This window comes from Saccopteryx leptura, chromosome 8 (genome assembly GCF_036850995.1).
Source record: "Saccopteryx leptura isolate mSacLep1 chromosome 8, mSacLep1_pri_phased_curated, whole genome shotgun sequence".
Taxonomy (NCBI): domain Eukaryota; kingdom Metazoa; phylum Chordata; class Mammalia; order Chiroptera; family Emballonuridae; genus Saccopteryx; species Saccopteryx leptura.
In genome coordinates, this window is record NC_089510.1 from 82,812,688 (window position 1) to 82,824,184 (window position 11,497).

The window sequence follows — 11,497 nt, forward strand, 5'->3', positions numbered from 1 at the left end:
AAGCATCAATCATTAGTTTTTTATTGTGCATTGCGACACCTTAGTTGTTCATTGATTGCTTTCTCATATGTGCCTTGACCATGGGTCTTCAGCAGACTGAGTAATCCCTTGCTGGTCCAAGCTGGTGAGCTTTTGTTCAAACCAGATGAGCCCGTGCTCAAGCCGGCGACCTCGGGATCTCGAACCTGGGTCCTCGGCATCCCAGTCCAACACTCTATCCACTGTGCCACTGCCTGGTCAGGCTCTCTTGCAGCTTTTACTATTCTTTCTTTATCTCTTAGCTTTGGTATTTTGATTATGATGTGTCTTAGTGTGGGTCTCTTTGGATTCTTTTTTAATAGGGTTCTCTATGCTTCTTCAACCTGTATGACTCTATCCTGCATCAATTTTGGGAAATGTTTGGCTATGATTTCTTCAATCAGGCTCTCTATTTTTTGTTCTTTCTCTTCTCCTTCAGGAACTCCTATTTTGAGGATATTGTTTCTCTTACTGTTGTCACAGAGCTCTCTTAGATTTTCCTCAGACTTTTGGGGCTTCTTTTCTTTTTGCTGTTCTGTTTTCATGCTTTCACTTATATTGTCCTCTAAGTCACTGATTCTATCCTCTGCTTTATCCAGCCTGCTTTTAATTCCTTCTAGTGTAGTCTTCATTTTTTATATTGTGTCTGTCATTTCTGTCTGGTTTTTTTTTTTTATGATTTCAGTGTCCTTTCTTATGCTTACAATTTTTTATTTAGGTCCTCATTAAATCCATCCATTGTAGCTTTGAGATCCTTAAGCATCCTAAAAATCATTATTTTAAACTCTGCATCCGGTAATTTTTTTACTTCCATTTTGTCCAGTTCTTTTTCTGGAGATTATTTTTGCTGATTCATATGGCTTACAATCCTATCTTCCCATTCTTTCTGTGTGTGGTTTTCAGGCTTGTTTGAGTTGTGGTCTCCTTAACTAGTAGAGCTGCTTTAAAGTCTGGATTTGCCTGTAGTCTGTTTGCTTAACTCAGCAGGGAGCTTGTTTGCTGATCTTAGCAGGGGGCTTAGCTGAAACTGTATCCAAGAATGCGATGTGTGTGACCTCTGAGAATCTGAAGATGTGTTCTGCCAGTTACTCTCTGGGGCAGGACGCATTCTCAGTATGAAAGGGGTAGTGTAGCTCAGGTCTTTCAGGTAAACTGAGTCACTGCCCCTCCCCCTTACTTCCTCCTTTCCACAATGTCTTTTGCACTGATTGAAGCTGGAGAGCTTTTTGGATGTGGGACACCTGGATCCACTTTAGGCTTGTGTTGGGTGGAGGTATCAACCTCTCCCCCAGCTATGGCCACCTCCACACTGGAGACTGAGTCAGCTTAACTCAGGTCATCCCAGGTGCTCCTCTCCCTGTCACCATTTGTCTTGCTCTCTCCACTTTCCTTATGCAAGACTAGCCAGTTCTCTCAGCCCTCCATGCCCCCAGAGCCCCAGGCAAGGGGCTGTGAGCGATATTTTCTGCTCTGTCCCTTTAAGGCACCCCAGCTGCTTCCCACATACAAAACTTTTGCTCTTCTTCCCACTCAATGCTGTCCGGCTGTCTCTTACAGTCCCTGAGTTTCATGGCTGGGTCTCCGGTTCTGAGACAGATGGCCCCCATCTCTCAGGGTCTCTCTCCTTGTAATGAGAGCCCTTCTGGACCCTCAGCCTCAGGCTCCCCTTGCTCCTGGAGCAGGGGAGCCCCCACCATGTCCCCACACTTTCTACCAGAATTGGTGTGGATTCTTCTGTGCTCCTTATTTTTTGAGTCCTGTTCTTTTAGTCCAAAGTTGGTTTTTCACCATGACTGTTTCTAAATTAATTTTTAATCCAGTTTGATGGTGGGAGATAGCAGTCTGTGCATTTGCCTACTCCGCTGCCATCTTGTGGTTCTGATATTTCTCATAGCAATATTTTTGCTGATATATCTCCATGGGTAGGTGAAATAAAGGACAAAATAAATAAATGGTACTATATCAAACTAAAAAACTTTTGCACAACAAAAAGACACCATTAACAAAATAAAATGACAACCCACACAAGGAAAGAGCATATTTGTCAATTCGTCTATTAGGGGTTAATAACAAAAATTTATAAAGAACTTCTAAGACTCAACACCAGGAAGATAAACCATCCAATTTAAAAAATGGGCAAAAGAGCCGAATAGACACTTCTCCAAAGAGGACGTATAGATGAACAATAAGCATATGAAAAATGTTCAATGTCACTAATCATCAAAGATATGCAAATTAAAATCACAATAAGATACCACCTTACACCTGTCACTTTGGCACTTATTAACAAATCAGTACACAGTAAGTGCTGGTGAGGGTGTGGAGAAAAGGGAACCCTCCTACACTGCTGGTGGTAATACAGACTTGTGCAGTCACTGTGGAAAACAGTATGGTGTTTCCTCAAAAAACTAAAAATGTAAAATAAAAATACTAAGAAAAAAAAAACAATAAAAAAACTAAAAATGTAACTGCCTTTTGACCTAGCTAATCCACTTTCAGAAATATGTTCTAAGAATCCCAAAACACTGATTCAAAAAAATATATGCACCCTTGTGTTAATTGCAGCATTGTTTACAAGAGCCAAAGTCTGGAAACAGCACAAGTGTCTGTCAGTGGATGAGTGGAATAAAAAGCTGTGGTACATATACACAATGGAATACTACAGAGCTGTGAAAAAGAAGAAAATCTTATCTTTTGCAATGGCATGGGTGGACCTGTAAATTATTATGCTAAGTGAAATCAACTAAGCAGAGAAAGAAAAATATCATATGATCTCACTTACATGTGCAATCTAATGAACAAGATGATCTGAAGAATAAAATAGAGGCAGATATGGGTCACAAGGAGCAGAAGGACAGGTGTCAGAGGGTAAGGGCATGAGAGATGGGATCAAAGAAAGTGAAGGGATTAGTAAAATTATATATACATAACACATAGATACAGATAATAGGACAGCAATCCCAGAGGGAAGGGAGTTAGAGGGAGGTAGACAAAGGGGGTGTAATGGATAGCATGCGGTTGGGGGTTGAGGGTGTTATATCAAGTGGGATATTGAATCCATGTTAACACAATAAATTAAAATTAATTTTAAAAAAGGGAAAACCGCTATTATATTGCTCTAGGTGCAGGCATAAATTCACGTGTGTGCATACATATGCACATACACATCATTATCATCACCCATATAAAATAAGAAATAATTAATTAACAGGAATTGCACACTTTACAAATTTAGGAGCAAGAATTCTCAGTGTGACAAAAGCAATCATACCTCAAGTGTTCATTGAGTTCTTAATACTCTGCTTTTGTTGAAACCACAGAAAAGGCAAATTTCTTGCTTCAGAATAAGAATAGGAAGATATCAAGTTGCTCTACTAAACCTCATTTTTCCAATTTTTAAAATAAGTGTAATACTTACCTCTTGGACCATTAGTTAACAATAATAATAAACATGAAATCTCTTAAGTAACTAATAAATATTTAACAAATACTTTTGGAAAACCTGCTGCAGTAATTGAAAATATAAGCATTGTTCTTGCCTTATAAGTGTTTTCACTCATGTTAGAACATTTTTAAGAGGTTCTTTAAAAAGGGAGTGACCAGTGGTATGCTAGAGGCAGCTTGCATTTGCTTGCAAAAGCCCATTACTAAATATACAAAACTAGTTGCTAAACCACTACCAGTTTGAAATATGGGAATATTTACACTATAATAATTGTCAAGCACTATAAATCAGGCATTTTTCTTCAAAAAGCTAGCTTTCTTTAATACCTTTGTGAGCAAAATATGAAAGCATAAAAAATATAGCATAATGGTTAAGAACAGGAATTTGGAATTGGTGACACATAGATCAAAATCCTAGCTCTACCATCTGTAAGCTATGAGACTTTGAGCAAGTCATTTTGCTACTCTGAGCCTTATTATCTTAATATTATAATCTACTTATGTTAGTCTAGTCAGGCTGCCAGAGCAAACATAGAGTAGGCGGCTGAAACAACAGTTTTATCAGAATTCTGGAGACTAGAAGTACAAAATCAAGTGGCCAGCAATGTCAGTTTCTGGGGAAGACACTCTTTCTAGCTTGCAAATGGCCAGCTCCTCTCTGCATCCTCATGTGGTCTTCCCTTTAGTGGCTATATATGAAGATAGAGCAAACAAGCTCTCTCTCTCTCTAATGTCTCTTCTTATAAAGATACTAATCCTTACAGATCAAGACCCTATACTTAAGACTTTACTTAACCTTAACACCTCCTGAAGGCCCTCTCTCTAAATAGTCACATTAGGGGGTAGGGCTTCAACATATGAATGTTGAGAAGACAAAAAAATTTAGTCCTTAACACTGTGTTGTTAAGTTGTTGGGAATATGAGACACAGTACATAAATACAATGCCTAGTGCTTCCTGAGTGCTAATGAATATTATCTATTATTATTATTATTACTTCTTAGACAAGTGAGTCTGGCTTTGTGGGGTGGTGGAAAGGAAAATTAGAGATGGGAAGCCTACAGTCAAGATGGTTATTCAGCAGGCTATTGGAAAACCTCAGACAATTACAATCTAGACAAAGACAGATCTCATTAAATGAAAAATTAACAAGATATAGAAACTGACTATATATGAAGATGACAAGAAGAAATGGCCAGAAATAGCTCAAGGGAGCCTGGGTGAAAAGAATCAAGAGAAAAAAGATACCATAAGATGAGAGTCAGTTTTAGGAATTTAGCAGTAAACTAAAGTTAAGATAATGAGCAGAAAAATCCAAAATGTTCAACTTTAAATTCTGAAAGTTTGTTTTTATTGACCAAATGTTTCTTGAGTTTTTGCTATGTCAGGGCTACAAAAATGGTCAGGACAAGGTTGCTGTGTGTGTGTGTGTGTGTGTGTGTGTGAGAGAGAGAGAGAGAGAGAGAGAGAGAGAGAAACAGGTAGGGACAGACAGACAGTAAGGAAGAGAAATGAGAAGAATCAATTCTTCATTTTGGCTCCTTAGTTGTTCATTGACTGCTTTCTCATATGTGCCTTGAATGGGGGGCTACAGTAGAGCAAGTGACCTTTTGCTCAAGCCAGTGATCTTGGGCTTCAAGGCAGCAACCTTTGGGCTCAAAATGGCAACCTCAGAGTTTCAAACCTGAGTCCTCTGCATCTCAGTTCAATGCCCTATGCACTCTGCCACTGCCTAGTCAGGCAGATCCCTGTCTTTGATAGGTCTATGGCCAATTACAGGAAAGGACATGAAAAGAAAAATGTCTCACCAGCATGAAATAGATTCAAATTAAGTGCACTGAATTTTTTTAAAAAGGAAATGGATTATTGTGGTGGATAAGTTAAGATGTTATGGAGGAAGGGGGTAGAACATAAAGGATATATTTAGGTAAATACATAGATGAGGATGAAAGTAGAGAAAGGCATCTTCATTTAGGCTTCTCTATAGCATAAAAAAAGTATTCAGTTGAGAAAGTGTATTCAAAAGGCAGTTCAGTTCAGGCAAAGCATAGATAGCCAATTCAAGAATAGCAGAAAACTGAGGTAGGAAGGTTGTCAAAGACCAAAGTACAGAGAATCTTAAAATCTAGCTTAAAATTTTTGTCATAATAAAGCATTGATGAGGGAACTAATCAAGACACAGATAAGTGGAAAGACATTTCATGTTCCTGGATTGTAAGAATTAATATTGTTAAAATGTCATATTACCCAAGGTGATCTACAGATTCATTGTAATCCTTATTAAAAATTCCAATGGCATTCTTTACAAAATTTTTTAATCCTCAAATTCCTATGAAACCAAAAAAGACTCTAAATAGCCAAAGTGTTCTTAAGCAAGAAGGAAGATGGAGGTATTACATTTCCTGATTTCAAAATATTGTGCCCAATGGAATAGAATAGAGAGCTCAGAAACACATAACTACAGTCATCTGATCTTAAACAATGATAGCAAGGACAAACAACAGCCTATGCCAACCCAAGAAGATCTAGAAATAACACAACTGAAAATTAAAGGCAGACAACACCAACCCTTGACTTAGCCAGCTCTACAAACAACACACCCAAATGAGGAGAGTATACACAGACAAAATGGGAAGACAGAGAAGTGCAATCCAAATGAACCAACAAAAAAAACCTTTATAAAATGAACTGAGTGAGATGGAAATAAGCAAACTACCCGATGCAGACTTTAAAATAATTATTATTAGAATACTGAAAGATCTTAGAAAAACAATGGATGGACACAATGAATACATAAATAAAGAGATAACAAACATCAAAAAGGACATTGAAATAAAAAAGAAGAACCAGTCAGAAATGAAAAATACAATACCAGTAATGAAAACTACACTAGAAGCAATTAAAAAGCAGGCTGGATGAAGCAGAGAATTGAATCAGATATTTAGAAGACAAGATAAACAAAAACATGAAAGCAAAGCAGCAAAAAGAAAACAGGCTGAAAAAATATGAGGAAACTCTAACAGAGCTCTGTGACAACCTAAAGAGAAACAACATCCATAACATTGGGGCTCCTGAACAAGAAGAGAAAAAACAAGGGATAGAGACCTTGTTCAATCAAATCATAGCTAAAAACTTCCCTAAATTGATGCAAGAAAAAGTCGCACAAGTTCAAGAAGCACAGAGAACTACATTAAAGAGAAACCCAAAGAAACCTACACCAAGACACATTATAATTAAAATACCAAAGCTAAGAGATAAAGAGAAAATATTAAAAGCTGCTAGATTAAAGAAGGCTATCACCTACAAAGAAACCCCCATTAGGATGACATTTGACTTCTCAACAGAAACACTTGAGGCCAGAAGAGAATGGCAGAATATATTCAAAGTAATGCAAAACAAGAGCCTAAAACCAAGACTTCTTTATCTGGTAAGGCTATTGTTTAAAACTGAAAAAGAAAAAAAAGCTTCCAAGATTAAAAAAAAAAAAAAACTCAAGAAATTTATTAAAACCAAACAAATGCTGCAAGAAATGTTAAGGGGCCTGTTGTAAACAGAACAAAAAGAGAAAAGAATATATTAAAAGAGGAATATTGCTTTAAAGAATAAAATGGCAATAAACAACTACATATCAATAATAACCTTAAATGTAAATGAATTAAATGATCCAATCAAAAGATATAGAATAGCTGCATGGATAACAAAACAGGAGCCATATATACGCTGTCTACAAGAGACACTCCTCAAAAAAAAACATACACATAGATTGAAGGTAAAAAAAATAGAAAAAAATATTTTATGCAAATGGAAATGAAAAAAAAGCTGGGGTGACAGTACTTATATCAGGCAAAATGGACTTTAAAAAAAGGCTATAGTAAGAGATAAAGAAGGCCACTACATAATAATAAAGGGAGCAATCCAACAGGAAGATATAACCTTTATAAATATCTACACACCTAATGTAGGAGCACCTAATTATATAAAGCAGACTTTGATGGATATAAAGGGTGAGATCAACAGCAATACTATAATAGTAGGGAATTTCAATACTCCACTAACATCATTAGATAGATCCTCAAGAAAGAAAATTAATTTTAAAAAAAAGCAGACTTAAAGCACACACTAGATCAACTGGATTTAATAGATATCTTCAGAACCATTCACCCTAAAGCAGCAGAATACACATTCTTTTCAAGTGCTCGTGTACATTCTCTAAGATAGACCACACATTAGGGCACAAAAGCAGTCGAGATAAATTTAAGAAAATTGAAATCATATCAAGCACTTTCTCTGATCACAATGGCATGAAACTAGAAATGAACCACAACAGAAAAACTCAAAAATAATCAAACACATGAAAACTAAATAGCATGTTATTAAATAACAAATGCATTAACAATGAGATCAAAGAAGAAATAAAAAAATTCCTAGAAACGAGTGATAATGAGCATACAACAACTCAAAATTTATGGGACACAGCAAAAGCAGTGCTGAGAGGGAAGTTCATAACACTACACGCATACTTTAAGAAGCTAGAAGAAGCACAAATAAACAACTTAAACCTTGCATCTAAAAGAACTAGAAAAAGAACAGCAAGTAAAGCCCAGAGGTAGTAGAAGGAACAAAATAATAAAGATCAGAGTGGAAATAAATGACATAGAGGCTAAAGAAACAATACAGAGGATCAATGAAACCAAGAGCTGGTTCTTTGAAAGGGTAAACAAGATCGATGAACCTTTAACCAGACTCACTAAGGAAAAAAGAGGACTCAAATAAATAAAATTAGAAATGAGAGTGGAGAAATAACAAATGACACAACAGAAATACAAAATATTTTAAGAAAATATTATGAAGAACTGTATGCCAAAAAATTAGACAACCTAGGTGAAATGGACAAATTCCTTGAAACATATAATCTTTCAAAACTTAATTAACCTGGAAGAATCAGAAAATCTAAACAGACCGATTACAACAAATGAGATCGAAACAGTTATCAAAATACTCCCAACAAACTAAAGCCCTGGGCCAGATGGTGTCACAAGTGAATTTTACCAAATATTCAAAGAAGAACTAACTCCTATCCTTCTCAAACTATATATAAAAATTCAAGAGGAAGGAAGACTTCCAAGTTCCTTTTATGAGGTGAGCATAAATCTGATTCCAAAACCAGGCAAAGACAACACAAAGAAAGAAAATTTTAGGCCAAAATTCCAGATGAATTTACATGCTAAAATTCTAAACAAAATATTAGCCAACCGGATCTAGCAATACATGAAAATATCATACATTATGATCAAGTGGGATTTATTCTGGGGAGGCAAGAATGGTACAATATTCGTAAATCAATTAATGTGATTCATCACATAAACAGAAAGAAGGAGAAAAACCACATGATAATTTCAATAGATGCAGAGAAAGCATTTGATAAAATCCAGCACCCATTTATGATCAAAATTTTCAGCAAAGTGGGAATACAGGGAACATACCTCAACATGATAAAGGCCATCTATGACAAACCCACAGTCAACATCATAATCAATGGGCAAAAATTAAAAGCCATCCCCTTACAGGAATAAGGCAGGGGTGCCTCCTTTCACCACTCTTATTCAACATAGTCCTGGAAGTCCTAGCCACAGCAATCACACAAGAAGAAGAAATAAAAGGCATCCAAATTGGAAAAGAAAAAGTAAAACTATCATTATTTGCAGATGATATAATACTGTATATAAAAAACCCTAAAGTCTCTGTCAAAAAACTACTTTACCTGATACATTAATTCAGCAAGGTGGCAGGATATAAAATTAATACACAGAAATCAGAGGCATTTTTATACACCAACAATGAACTGTCAGAAAAAGAAATTAAGGAAACAATTCCCTTCACTATTGCATCAAAAAAATAAAGTACCTAGGAGTAAATTTATCCAAGGAGATTAAAGACTTGTACTTGGAAAATTATAAAACATTGATAAAAGAAATCAAGGAAGATACAAACAGGTGGAATCATATTCCGTGTCCATGGCTAGGAAGAATAAACATCATTAAAATGTCTATATTATCCAAAGCAATTTATAAGTTCAATGCAATACTAATTAAAATACCAATGACATACTTCAAAGATATAGAACACATGTTCCAAAAAATTATATGAAACCAAAAAAGAACTCGAATAGCCTCAGCAATCTTGAAAAAGAAGAATAAAGTGGAAGGTATCACACTTCTTGATATCAATTTATACTACAAGGCCATGTACTTAAAACAGCTTAGTACTGGCATAAGAACAGGCATATAGATCAATGGAACAGAACTGAGAACCCAGAAATAAACCCACACCTTTATGGACAACTGATATTTGACAAAGGAAGTAAGAGCATACAATGGAGTAAAGACAGCCTCTTTAACAAATGGTGTTGGGAAAATTGGACAGCTAATTTCAAAAAAATGAAACTAGACCATCAACTTACACCATTCACAAAAATAAACTCAAAATCGATAAAAGACTTAAATGTAAGTGGTGAAACCATAAGCATCTTAGAAGAAAACATAGGAAGTAAGCTCACCGACTTCTCTCGCAGAAATATATTTGCTGATTTATCTCTATGGGTAAATGAAATATAAGACTGAATAAACAAATGGGTGTATATTGAACTATAAAGCTTTTGTACAGCTAAAGACAATATGAACAGAATAAAAAAGCAAACCACACAATGGGAGAACATATTCGACAATATGTCTGATAAGGGATTAATAATCAAAATTTGTAAAGAACTTGTAAAACTCAACACCAGGAAGACAAACAATCCAATCAAAATATGGGCATAAGAACTGAATAGACACTTCTCCATAGAGGACATACAGATGGCCAATACACAGATGAAAAAATGTTCAACATCACTAATCATTAGAGAAATGCAAATTAAACCACAATGAGATACCACCTCACACCTGTCAGAATGGCAGTTATTAACAAAACAACACATAATAAGTGCTGAAGAGGGTGCAGAGAAAAGGGAACCCTCCCGCACTGCTGGTGTGAATGCAGACTGGTGCAGCCTCTGTGGAAAACAGTATGGAGTTTCCTCAAAAAATTAAAAATAAAACTTCCTTTTGACTCAGCCATCCCACTTTTAGGAATCTATCCCTAGAACACCATATCACTGACTCAAAAAAAATAAATGCACCCCATGTTTATGGCACCATTGTTCACAATAGCAAAGATCTAGAAACAGCCCAAGTGCCCATCAGTGGGTGAGTGGAATAATAAACAGTGGTACATATACACAATGGAATACTATGAGGCCATGAAAAAGAAGGAAATCTTACCTTTTGCAACAACATGGATGGACCTGGAAACTATTTATTATGTTAAGTGAAATAAGCCAGGCAGAGAAAGAAAAATATCATATGACCTCACTCATTTGGGGAATACAAGAAACAATGTGAACTGAGGAATGGAATGGAGACAGAGGAGGGATCAAAGGGACCAGAGGGAAAAAGGACAAAGGGAAAGGGGATGAGAGGATGGGATAAACCTGAAGGGAAGGGGGGAGGGAAATGTTGGGAAGAGGGCAAGGAAGATGTTGAGGGGAACACGGAGGAGGGGGGATGCACTCGGGGCAACACTAGAATCTATGTAAACACAATAAATTAAATAAATAAACAAAGAAACAAACAACGGTGGCAAGACAACTGGGTGAAGAAAGGATAGTCTCTTCAATAGATAGTAGTGGGAAAACTAGATAGCCACATGCAAAAGAAGAAAATCAGACCTATATCTTATACCATATACAACAATCAACTTAAAATGGATTAAAGACTTAAATGTGAGACATGAAACTATAAAATGCCTAGAAGAAAACAAGGAGCAAAAGCAAAAATAGATAAATTGGATTGCATCAAATTAAAAGGCTTCTGCACAACAAAGGAAAAATCAACAGAGTAAAAATATAACCTACAGAATGAAATAAAATATTTTCAAATAATATATCTAATAAGGAGCTAATATAAAATTAATCTCAGGCTCCATTTCCTAACCTCTGG